Source organism: Ranitomeya variabilis, chromosome 4 (assembly GCF_051348905.1).
Source record: "Ranitomeya variabilis isolate aRanVar5 chromosome 4, aRanVar5.hap1, whole genome shotgun sequence".
Taxonomy (NCBI): Eukaryota; Metazoa; Chordata; class Amphibia; order Anura; family Dendrobatidae; genus Ranitomeya; species Ranitomeya variabilis.
In genome coordinates, this window is record NC_135235.1 from 711230872 (window position 1) to 711243641 (window position 12770).

At 45.5% G+C, this 12770-nt stretch overlaps 1 protein-coding gene across 1 annotated transcript in view; it reads left to right on the top strand.

Moving 5' to 3' along the window:
• Window positions 1-12770, top strand: part of LOC143766498 (uncharacterized) — an 831863-nt gene that overhangs the window by 730594 nt on the left and 88499 nt on the right. The window lies entirely within an intron of this gene.

Genomic DNA, 12770 nt, shown 5'->3' on the forward strand with positions numbered 1-12770 from the left:
TCAGCGGCAGCTTCACTGTTCCTTAGGACGTATTGAACAGGAAGCCAGGGCCGTGGCTGCTCTCTGCCTCATGATGGTTGATTTGCCCGAAGGTGGGGACAGTGACCTCAGCGCTGATTGGGCACAGCTCACATGACGTAAAAACCTCAAAAGAGCCCCAAGAACACAAGCGCCAACACCAGTGAAATGGCACCACCATGGGAGGTTTGTATGAAGATTTTTATTTTAACCCCTGGAGCTTTTTCCGTTTTTTCATTTTCGTTTTTTGCTCCCCTTCTCAGAGCCATAACTTTTCTATTTTTCTGTCAATATGGTCATGTGAAAGCTTATTTTTTGTGGGACGAGTTGTATTTTTGAACGATACCATTGGTTTTACCGTGTCGTGTAACAGAAAACTGGAAAAAAAATTCCAAGTGCAATGAAATTGCAAAAAAGTGCAATCCCACATTACGTTTTTGTTTGGCTTTTTTGCTACTTTCACTAAATGCTAAAACTGACCTGCCATTATGATTCTCCAGGTCATTACGAGTTCATAGACACCAAACATTTCTAGGTTCTTTTTTATCTAAGCGCTAAAAAAAAAAAACTTTGAAAAAAAACAATTGCGCAATTTTCCGATACTCGTAGCGTCTCCATTTTTCATGATCTGGGGTCAGGTGGGGGCTTATTTTTTGTGTGCCGAGCTGAGGTTTTTAATGATACCACTTTTGTGCAGATATGTTCTTTTGATCGCCTGTTATTGCATTTTAATGCAATGTCGTGGCAACCAAAAAAAACGTAATTTTGGTGTTTTGATTTTTTTTCCCGCTACGCCGTTTAGCGATCAGGTTATTCCTTTTTTTTTTTATTGATAGATCGGGCGATTCTGAACGCGGTGATTCCAAATATTGTAGGTTTGATTTTTTTATCAAGCACAGATCACCTCTATGTAGCAGAAATGCAGGGTTGCTTTGACCGCCGACCACAGTGTGGTGCTCAAAGCAATCGGCCATCAACAACCATAGAGGTCCCAAGGAGACCTCAGGTTGTTATGGCAATTAACCGATGACCCCCGATCATGTGATGGGGCCAGCGGTGCAAGCGTTGCGGCTGGCGGCACTTGTTAAATGCCGCTGTCAGACTTTCACAGCGGCATTTAACTAGTTAATGGGAGCGGGCGGATCGTGATTCCACTCGCGCCCATTGCGCGCACATGTCAGCTGTTGAAAACAGCTGACATGTCGCGGCTTTGAGGTGGGATCACCGCTGGAGCCCACTTCATGCGGGAGAGTCTGCCAGCTGACGTACTATCCCGTCAGCTGGCAGAAAGGGGTTAGCAGGACCAAACATGAAGAATGAGAACTAGTTGACAACCTTTTTAAACATCAAAAATCCCACACAGGGAAAAGCCATTATTATACCTAGAGGGTGAGAAATGAATTACAGGAAAATCGTATTTTGTTGACCTTCAAAAATAACTGATGGGGAGAACCTATATAATTGACAAATTGTACAAAAACATGATGCGTGCAGCGTGTGTTCAAGGTCAGAATATTATTATATGGGAGTTTTATAGGATAAACCAAATACCAACAGAAAATAAATGACCCAAAACAAACATTTATCAGTAAAAATAACTCCTTTATTAGGTAAAGTATAAAAGAATTGCGACATTTTCCGATATCCGGCGCATCTCCATTTTTCATGATCTTGGGTTGGGTGAAAGATTTTTTTGCGTGCCAAGCTGACGTTTTTAATGATACCATTTTGGTGCAGATACATTCTTTTGATCGCCTGTTATTGCATTTTAATGCAATGTTGCGGTGACCAAAAAACTTAATTGTTGCATTTTAACTTTTTTTTTCTAACTACGCGATTGGGTTAATTCTTTTTTATATTGATAGATCAAGCAATTCTGAACGCGGCGACATAAAAAATGCGGATGTTTCATTTTTTTATTTTATTTTGAATGGGGCAAAAGGTGGTGATTTTAATTTATATTTTTGTATTTTTTTTATATTTTTTAAAACATTTTTTGTTTACTTTTGGCATTGTGAAGACATACAGCATTGTATCTTCATTAACCAGATGAATATTTTTAGCAAACGAAGAATACTAGAATGTTATCTGTATGTTGGCTTTCAAATTAAGTGTTGATTTCTGGTTGGTCAAGAAAACAGACTTTTGTTTGTGTAGGTCGGTAATATTGACTTTTATTGTGGCTTATCCTTGATTACTAGTGATGTTTGCTGATATGCTAATTATGCATTGTGTTAGGGTACTGTCTCACTGTGACACTTTGGTCGCTACGACGGCACGATCTGTGACGTTCCAGCGTCGCTGGAGCGATAATTTCATAACGTATTTGCGATGTAGAAGCCATTGGTTACTGTGCGCACATCTTATACAATATCGTGCACACCTTTGTCACACGATGCAATCATGCCGCCACAGCGGGACACTTGACAACGAAAGAAAGTTTAAAACGATCTGCTACGACGTACGATTCTCAGCGGGGTCCCTGATCGCAGTAGCGTGTCAGACACAGCGATATCGCTGGAACGTCACGGATCGTGCCGTCGTAGCGACCAAAGTGCCACTGTGAGACAGTACCCTTACTGAGCCAGTTTGCTGACTTCTAAACCAGAGAAGGAAAAACTATATATACCGTATTTTCCGGCGTATAAGATGACTGGGCGTATAAGACTCCCCCCAACTTTTCCAGTTAAATATAAAATCTTCTCAGAAGTCGGGGGTTGTCTTATATGCCGTGTGTCGTCTTATAGGGTGGGTGCGGAGCAATCTGCGGTCGACGTATATGGTGGGGGGGAGTGGTCCCGATGACGAGGTTAGGGAGCGCCTCACCAGGAAGGTGTAAGTGAAGCAAACTGTCAGCGTCTGGGATGCCAGGGGTATGCAAAAAAGAGAGAGAGTGGTGCTGTGCCTAGAAAAACACTCCTCTTTCACTCATCTGGCTCGCCCTTGTATCCTATTATCTTCTCTGCCTCTGCTTCACTTACACCTTCCCGGTGAGGCGCCCCCTCACGTCGTCATTGGGACTGCTCCCCCCACAATATGCCTCGACCACAGATTATTCCGCACCTGCCCTATAAGATGACACCTGGTGTATAAGACGACACCCGACTTTTGAGAAGATTTTCAGGGGTTAAAAAGTAGTCTTATACTCCAGAAAATACAGTAGTTTAAATAATCAAGTAATGCTACTTGATCTCATCTCCATTCTTACCCTTTATGTAAATACTGAATGAGAGACACTTGTTAAGTCTAAAAATAGGTTACATGCCTCTGTATAAGGAGACTCAGAGAGAGAAACAGCCAGAGAGATTCTGCCAAGACATCCATACATCTCAAAAGGACTAGAGAGGATAAAAGCCATTTTACGTCATGGCTCCATTACGAGGGACACGGATCTATCATTCTATAGGAAACAACCTAGGGGTTTTCAGCCTCGGTTGGAAGAATACAGATCTGCTCCATTGACCATCGCTGAACCATGGATACATTTGGAGAAGCCAGGTTGTGATCCTCAGATCAACTGGCCTTGTACCTTATATGGACTCAATAGACTGTCATCTTCCTACTCTTGTTGTTACCTCCTCTCTGTGTGCGTGCCACAGGTGGAGTAACCGAATCTGAAATATGAAGCCCGGTTGTGATCATCGGATCAACTGGCCTCGTATGGACTGGCATCTTCCTACACTTGTCGTTACCTCTCTCCGTGCGTGCCACAGGTGGAATGACCAACCCTGGAATATGAAGCCAGGTTGTGATCCTCGGATCAACTGGCCTTGCATGGACTGGCATCTTCCTACACTTGTCGTTACCTCCTCTCTGTGTGCGTGCCACAGGTGAGGTAGCATCCCTGGAAGATCTGTAGTCAAAGCTACTATTATCCAGGCGAGTTAGCGGAAGAATGAGACTCTAATGTGCACCATCTTGGGTACTGTGCTGGGACTGTTCTATATGTTATCTGCCTGTTTTGTGGTTCAATAAAGCTATGCCACACTGTTTTACCCTCACCCTATGTTGCCTGAGTAGTGTTTTTGTGGCGCCCCAGGGTCCTGGTCGTCGCAGTGGTATTGCTTTCCCCACGGGGACAGTGATACTACGTTTGGAGGCAATGAAGGAGAACCTTTGTCAGGTAACAATGCATGCAAAATGTTCACACTCCAGACCAGAAGGGAGAGCTCTAAGCCTGTTTAAGGTGAACTCCCCTAAAAGAACAGCCTGATCTGGAGGGAAAGGGTTCAGTTCCTGTCAGAGAGACAGGGAAAGGAAGCAGAGGAGCCCTGTGGCCTGAAGTGCTGCAGCTCCTAGGAAACAGACGGATAAAAAGCAGAACATATTCCAGCAAGCGTGAAGGAAGTCAGAGCAAATGAGAGTATATCAAAGGGAGATCAGCCAGGAGCAGGCTACCTCCTTCTGAGGTGCAGAAATCCGGTAGCCGGAATACCGAGGGAGTAAGAGACCGGCAGGACAGCTAATTTCACATTACCTGTCCGCACCTACACCCAGGAGGCACGGTGGCACCCCTCAGAGGCCGGGGCGTGCTAGAGTCCCTATAAACAGCCTCAAGTCACCAGACATACAGTTTTGTCCTCCATCTGGGGGACAGAGAGAGAGACATAACATCTACAACACCTGTGAGGACCTTATGAGAAGCTTAGCAGTAAGGGACTACAACACCACGGCACTAGAGGAAGGCTACTGATTTCCACCTGGATAAGGGGACTCTGGATTTGCCTCCAAACCGGCCAGACTCCGCCTGCCGTGTGATATGGTGCCCTGGACTGTGGATGCTGAAGTCTTCAGTAAAGGTAAAGAGACTGCAACCTTGTGTCCTCGTTCTTCACTGCGCCTCTCACCATCCACCATCAACATACTGGGATGCCCTGGGGATACACTTCACCTGTGGGAAGGTATACCATCTAGGTGCCATAACATCACCCCAGCGGACCCCTTAAAGCAGCGTCGGTCACCCTGACCGAATACCACAGGTGGTGTCATGAACATTTCCCCTTTAAAGACCTTTCCCTTTTACACGGATGTCCCAGGGCCACAGACTGGGTCAGCCACCGTGACATCCCCCTGTGAACCGAATGACCCGGTACCGAGTACCCCACGGCCCCATGGGGGCGCTCCAAACTTTGGCGTCACGAACAGGATCTACTAAAGCCTGAAAATCGGGTCATGTACGCCTAGAGACTGTGCCAGAGCGGTGCCTAACTGATTGTGCTAAAAGACTGCATTGCGCATTGCCGCCAAAAATTGCGGCCAAAATCCGCCATTGCCGCACTGTGTGAAGCGCGAGGGGGAGGAGACGTACCTTCGTGGGTGGAGCTAGCCAAAAAGAGCACGAAGCAGGAAGAACGGGTGCCACGCTGCTGCCTGGAACACCGGAAGTGAAGACATCGTGCAGCGGAGCCGCTGGCTTCTATCAGGTTAGCCAGGGGAAAGAGCCATGTCTAACCCGGGAGGGGAGTTGGCGGCAGTCGCAGCCGCAGACCTAATAGCACCCCCAGGCCCCGCGATAGACACAGCCGAAGGCCTTGTACCACCGCCAGGTCCCGCAGAGCCCGCCGCTCTCATCAGCCAGCCGGGCACCGCCCCAGCTACAACGGACATCATGCCCCTCTCCATGCCGTACATACCTGGAGCAGCCTGGCTCCTGCAATATTCTGGAGAATCACATACGTTAAGAAAGACATAGCTGAACTAGAGCGGGTGCAGAGAAGAGCGACCAAGGTTATTAGAGGACTGGGGGGTCTGCAATACCAAGATAGGTTATTACACTTGGGGCTATTTAGTTTGGAAAAAGGAAGGCTAAGGGGTGATCTTATGTTAATGTATAAATATATGAGGGGACAGTACAAAGACCTTTTTTTTTTCTTTTTAATCATAGACCGGTGACAGGGACAAGGGGGCATCCTCTACGTCTGGAGGAAAGAAGGTTTAAGCATAATAACAGACGCGGAGTCTTTACTGTAAGAGCAGTGAGACTATGGAACTCTGCCATATGATGTTGTAATGAGTGATTCATTACTTAAATTTAAGAGGGGACTGGATACCTTTCTGGAAAAGTATAATGTTACAGGGTATATGCACTAGATTCCTTGATAGGGCGTTGATCCAGGGAACTAGCCTGATTGCCGTATGTGGAGTCGGGAAGGAATTTTTTTCCCCAAGGTGGAGCTTACTCTTTGCCACATGGGTTTTTTTGCCTTCCTCTGGATCAACATGTTAAGGCCCCATCACACTAAGCGACGCTAAAGCGATCCCGACAACGATATGACCTGTCAGGGATCGTTGCTGCGTCGCTATGTGGTCGCTGGTGAGATGTCAAACAGTGAGATCTTCCCAACGACGCAGCAGCGATGCGGCAACCTGTACAACGAAGCGACCACCAATCGGAGCAACGCAAATGCCGGTGTCGGTGTCGTCAACGAGGTTGTTGGTAAGGTGTCAAACACAGCGATGTGTGCTACCCAGCGGGACCTCAACGATCAAAAAAAGGTCCAGGCCATTCCGACACGACCAGCGATCTCACAGCAGGGGCCTGGTCGCTGCTACGTGTCAAACATAGCGAGATCGCTACTGAGGTCGCTGTTGCGTCACAAAACTTGTGACTCAGCAGCGATCTCACCAGTGACCTCGCTTAGTGTGACGGGGGCTTTAGGGCATGTTAGGTTAGGCTATGGGTTGAACTAGATGGACTTAAAGTCTTCCTTCAATCTTAATAACTATGTAACTATACGTTAGCTGACTTTAAAGAGACTCTGCAGCCTTCTTGAAGTTTATCCCCTGACAGAGCATCAGAAAGTTCACATTGTAACGGGCCAACTGTTTGGAGCAGCCCTGAGGGAGGTGAAATCCTGGCCAGCTGCGGATAAAGGGACTGTGCAGCGGATCTTTGCTAAGCTTAAAACCACCTTTGACACCCGCACCGCTACAGAAATCAAGTTGAAGTTTTATGGGTGCAAGCAGAGGCTGCAGGATAGCCTACGGGACTATGCCCTTAATCTCTAGGAAGCACTGCAGGCAATCAGGCAGGTTGATCCTAACAGCGTGCAAGATGAAGACAAACTCTTAAGTGCTTTTTAAAAAAAAAAAAAAAGTTTGGTGGTTGGGGCCTACTAACGGTGTCTGCCGCTCCCTGGTGTTGTCCTCAACTGAATAAATCTGAGCTTCAACCTTCTGGCTCTCATTAAGTGCTTTTTTAAAAAAAGAAAAGTTTGGTGGTTGGGGCCTACTAACTCTGTTTGCCACTCCCTGGTGTTGTCCTCAACTGAATAAATCTGAGCTTCAAACTTGGGGCTCTCATTAAGTGCTTTTTTTTAAAAAATTGGTGGTTGGGGCCTACTAACGGTGTCTGACGCTCCCTGGTGTTGTCCTCAACTGAATAAATCTGAGCTTCAACCTTCTGGCTCTCGTTAAGTGCTTTTTGAAAAAAAATTGGTGGTTGGGGCCTGCTAACGGTGTCTGCCGCTCAAAGGTGTTCTCCTCCACTGAACAAAGCAGTGCCACCTGTTTACTCCTGTTACCAATTTTGAACTTTATTTTGCCCACTTTATTATTTGGGCCTACTAACTGTGTCTGCCTCTCATTACAGTTGTCCTCCAGTGAACTAAGCAATGCCGCCTGGTTAGTCCTGTTACCAATTTTGAACTGCATTTAGCCCACTTTATTATTTGGGCCTATATCAGTGTTTCCTCCTCATCCTGCCCATTGCCCAGCCGGTGCTAGATGAGTCTTGTGGTACTTTGACCCAGACCACTACATTCCCCTTGCACGCTACACAGCCACAATCTGACCCTGCTGAAAGTCAGGTTCCCCTTCCCGCATACTATACCACCTTACACAGGGACAAAGAGGAAGGTGCAGATGAAAGTGCAGGTTTCTTCAACAGGTTGGGGGGCATACTCGTTGGCGACGTCACAGGCACAGGGCACCTCAGAGTACGCAAAAGTGTCGCTGCCGGTGGGAGGCGCCCCCGCTGTGCAAACACACCGCCGTACTTTGAGGGGCCCTGTGCCAGTGCGAACGAGTGGGCCTCCCTACTTGCTCAGGATCACAGCACTTGCAAAGTTGAAATACTTACCTCTCCCTGCTCCACCGTCGTGACGTAGTCCACGTTCCCTGGGCCCACTAAAACCTTGAGCCAGCCCTACCCCCCACAACTTTTGCCAAATGACCCCCAATTTCCAATGCCCAACTATTATTATAAAGTTAATTAAGATTGACAAGCTTCAGAAACAAGAATGGATGTTTTTGGCATTAAAATGGGCACTGTAGGTGTTTTCCTGGCCTCCACTCACTGCCGACTATGCTTCCCCATTGACTTGCATTGGGTTTCATGTTTCGGTCGATCCCCGACTTTTCGCGATAATCGGCCGACTTCACTCGACTCGACTTTGCACAAAGTCGGGTTTCGCAAAACCCGACTCAATCTTAAAAAAATGAAAGTCACTCAACCCTAGCTCTAAAGTTTCCTGGTAGACAGCTGGACTGACTTCGGTCTTGATAAAGCACAGTGGACCTACACCAGCAGATGACATGACTCCCCAAACCATCACTAATTGTGGAACTTCCCACCAAACCTCAAGCAGCTTGGATTGTGGCCTCTTCACTCTTCCTCCAGACTCTGTGACCTCGATTTCCAAATGAAATGCAAAATTTACTTTCATCTGAAAACAACACCTTGGACCACTGACAACAGTCCAGCTCTTTTTCTCCTTGGCTCAGGTAAGACTCTTCTGGCGTTGTCTATTGGTCAATAGTGGCTTGAAACAAGGAATGTGACACTTGTAGCCCATGTCCTGGATATGTCTGTGTGTGGTGGCTCTTGAAGCAATGTCTCCAGCAGCAGTCCACTCCTTGTGAATTTCCCAAATTTTTTGAGAGGCCTTTTCATAGCAATCCTTTCAAAGCAGCGGTTATCCCGATTGCTTGTGCGCCTTTTTTTACCACACTTTTTTCTTCACTCAACTTCCCATTAATATGCTTGGATACAGCACTCTGTGAACAGCAAACTTCTTTAGCAATGGCCTTTTATGGCTTACCCTCCTTGTGGAGTGTGTCAGTGACTGCCTTCTGGACATCTGACAAGTCAGCAGTCTTCCCCATGATTGTGGAGCCTACTGAAAAAGACTATGGGATCTTTTTAAATGCTTAGGAAGCCTTTGCAGGTGTTTTTTGTTAGGCTAGGTTCACATTTGCGTCTTTGGGCGCAGCGTCGTCGACGCACCGCATGACGCACTGAAAACGCATGCAAAACGCAGCATATTTTGATGCATGCATTGAACGCATGCGTCGAAAAACGCTGCGCTTTTTTCAATTTACCTTGCGTTTTTTTGTAAAAAATGCTGCGTTTTATGACGCATGCGTCGTCATACAATGATGTCATTCGTTACCCGATTGCAGGAAAAAAAGCCCCAATTACTGTCTAGACACTAGATAAAGACTACCAATGGATAGAAGAGGGTGGGTGTAATGGAATTTGTGTATATATACCCTGGCAGAGATGAATTCCTCCCATTTTGCTTGTGGTTACAGCATCAAGATGCAGCGTCCCATGGAGATTATCTACATGAATATGGAGTTGTATTTTGCCTTGGCTAATGCTTATGCTATTGCCTTTCATGAACAAAGGAAAAGAGAAAAACGGAGGAGCTTTTGGCTACACCCAATACTTGAAGTCCGTGAGAGCCGTGGAGCCTACCATTGCTTATTTGGTGAGCTGAATGACAATCTGGAAAAATATTTTGAATATACCAGGATGTCACAAGACAGCTTCCGCTATCTGCTGCGTCTTGTGGAAGGATCCATTACCAGGCAGGACACACAGCTACGGAGATCAATTTCTGCAGAGGACCGGCTGCTGGTGACTCTACGGTACGTTATCTTGCAATGTGAATGCCTGGCATATGTTCAGCAATGTAATTTTTTTTTTATTTATTTGGTTTTTTTTTTCAATGTACTTAATTAAATTTTTTCATTTATCTTTTTGGCAGTTTCCTGGCTACCGGAGAGACCTTAAGACCCCTGCATTTCCAATTTAGGTTTGGAGTCTCCACACTTTCCGGAATTGTTGCCGACACATGCCGCCCTTTGTGGGACAATCTCCGTGATGAATTTTTACCCCTCCTTACTACTGAATTATGGGAGGCCAACACCAAAAAATTTGAACAAGTTTGTTCTTTCCCGAACTGCATTGGAGCTGTGGATGGGAAGCACATTAGGATTACAAAGCCTGCAAGAACTGGATCTCAGTTCTTTAATTACAAAAAATACTTCTCCACAGTGCTCATGGCAATTGCAGGTGCGGACTGCAGGTTTATCGCCGTGGACATTGGAGCGTTTGGCCGGACAAATGACTCGTGGACATTTAAAGAGTCAGATATGGGCCGAAGGTTATATGGGAACAATTTTAATTTCCCCCAGCCACGACCTCTTCCCAACACCGAAGGCCCGGCAATGCCATTTGTTGTGGTTGGGGATGAGGCATTTCAAATGTGTGCCAACCTACTGAAACCCTACTCCAGTCAGGGCTTGGACCACACCAAAAGTGTTTTTAATTATAGACTGTCCAGGGCCAGAAGAACTGTGGAGTGCGCCTTTGGGATCCTGGTCTCCAAATGGCGTATTTTAGGATCCGCCATTAATCTGAAAATTGAGACAGTGGATGAGGTGGTGAAGGTTTGTGTGGTTCTCCACAATTATATTATTGCTAAAGAGAGACTGAACGTGGAACTAGATGAACCCATATCAAACCCATTGCCCGATTACCAAGATCATTCTCTGAGGACAACTGTTGAAATTGGGCAGATGAGGGATCGATTTGCTTCCTATTTTGTTTCTGATGTTGGCCGTGTGTCATGGCAAGATCAAATGGTGTAGTGTTTATATTTAACAGTTATACTTTATCTTGCTTTTAACTTGCAATAAATTTATTGTGCTTAAAATCAAAGAAAATACTGACATTTAAAGATTTTAACACTATTGTGTCCATTAAATGTAACTAGGTGCCTAATGTAATGTTCTTTCAATTTTGTAATGTTCCTAGATTTTGTACTGTGTTGTGTTTTGAATAAACGTACTTTATTGTGCCTTTCCTTTATAAAAACTGCTTCTTTTTTTTTTAAATGTTGTTGTTAATAAAAATTGTTTAAAACTATTCCAATGTCCATTTTAGTACCAACTGTGTGTACCACAAAAAATGTACTCAGGTGATCACCAGTTCCCAAATAGACTCTGCTAAACCACCCCACTTATGTTCACATAGCCGTGTGTTCCATAGTTGAGCGAACATGATCGGCTCCCTCCTTGTCAAGCTATGAAGCTTGCAGACTAGTTGCATATGGAATCCGGCTTCATGTAGCGCGCTGGCTGAAGCAGTTTTCAGCCACAGTAGCTGCATGTGCCGCGGCTGTGTGACAGGCACTACACATGCATGGCGAGACCAACAAATAGGCCTGGGTTGTGCATGTGTTCTGCCTGTCACACAGCCTCGGAACATGCGGCTGCGGTGGAGGAAAAATGCAGATCATAATCCGCACTCCAGGAAGCCGGGTTCCATATGCTAGTAGTCGGCAAGTGTTATAGCTTGCCAAGGAGGGAGCCGATCATGTTCGCTCAACTCTAGTGAGTTAACACTATTGAACTCAGGATGCTGGAAAACATCCTGAGTCAAATAGTGGCGACACTTGGCCACGTGACTATTGCTACCACCTCACCTGACCCATTACCTTAAAGTATGTTTAAAAATTGTAATATTTTTTTTAATCCTCTTTGTGTTTGTAACACCTCATAGTACAATGAGAGACATGAAAAAAATGATTAAAAAATTGATAAAATAGTGTCTGACATTACAGATATGAGGTGTGGAAAACAAAAGATTTGTGTACACGGTGCACGGTGTGAGTTGCCGGCAACTAATTTTAGAACAATAAAAAGAAATTGAGTTTGCAACATAACATTTTTATTGGGGGAAACAAAAAAAGGGGGAAAGATTCTTAAGGGGTATCTACGTCGGCAATTAAGGGCGACTGATATCCACCGGTTTGGGAGTGGGTAGAGGAGGAGGAGGAGGAGGAAGAGGAACCGTACTCACGAATGCTGGACGGTATCTCAGACCACCCTGTGGCCGACGGTGGTGAGATTGCGAACGCAGGAGGGGAGGGAGGAGGCACGACCAGTCGACGAGTGACTGTTGACTGGCTCTGGCTACTCCTGCTCCGGCTTGACCCCGGCCGAGAGCTCGGTGTGGGTATTGGAGCAGCCAGAGCCGCCGTAGCTGTCCGGGTTTTTCGTTTTTTCCTCTCTCCCTCTGGGTGTTCCTCTGCATGCCGTCTTCTGGAACTTGATACAGCACACAAAAGAGTAAATGAAAATGGTAAAGTCATGAATTTATTAGGAATTCCAAATAATGTTTCAATGACGTTTTTTTCGTCAATAGGCACCGCACACGAAAAAGAAAAATTATGATATACTTTCAATAATATTCATCACTTCACAGGCAATTATTTCCACAGGCAATTATTTCAACGTTTCGGCTAATAAGCCTTTTTCAAGAACACCTGTATATGTATCTGTTATCTGTAATGATATTTAAAATGAAATAATGAAAAAAAGAAATATGAAAACATGGTAGGAATAATACTGAGCATACTTAATATCCTGATGTCATAATAGTGGTAATCCCTTTAGTTTATGTGAGTCCACATGTCATATACTGCAATGTACCACAAGATGGCGACGAGACCAGGGGAGAA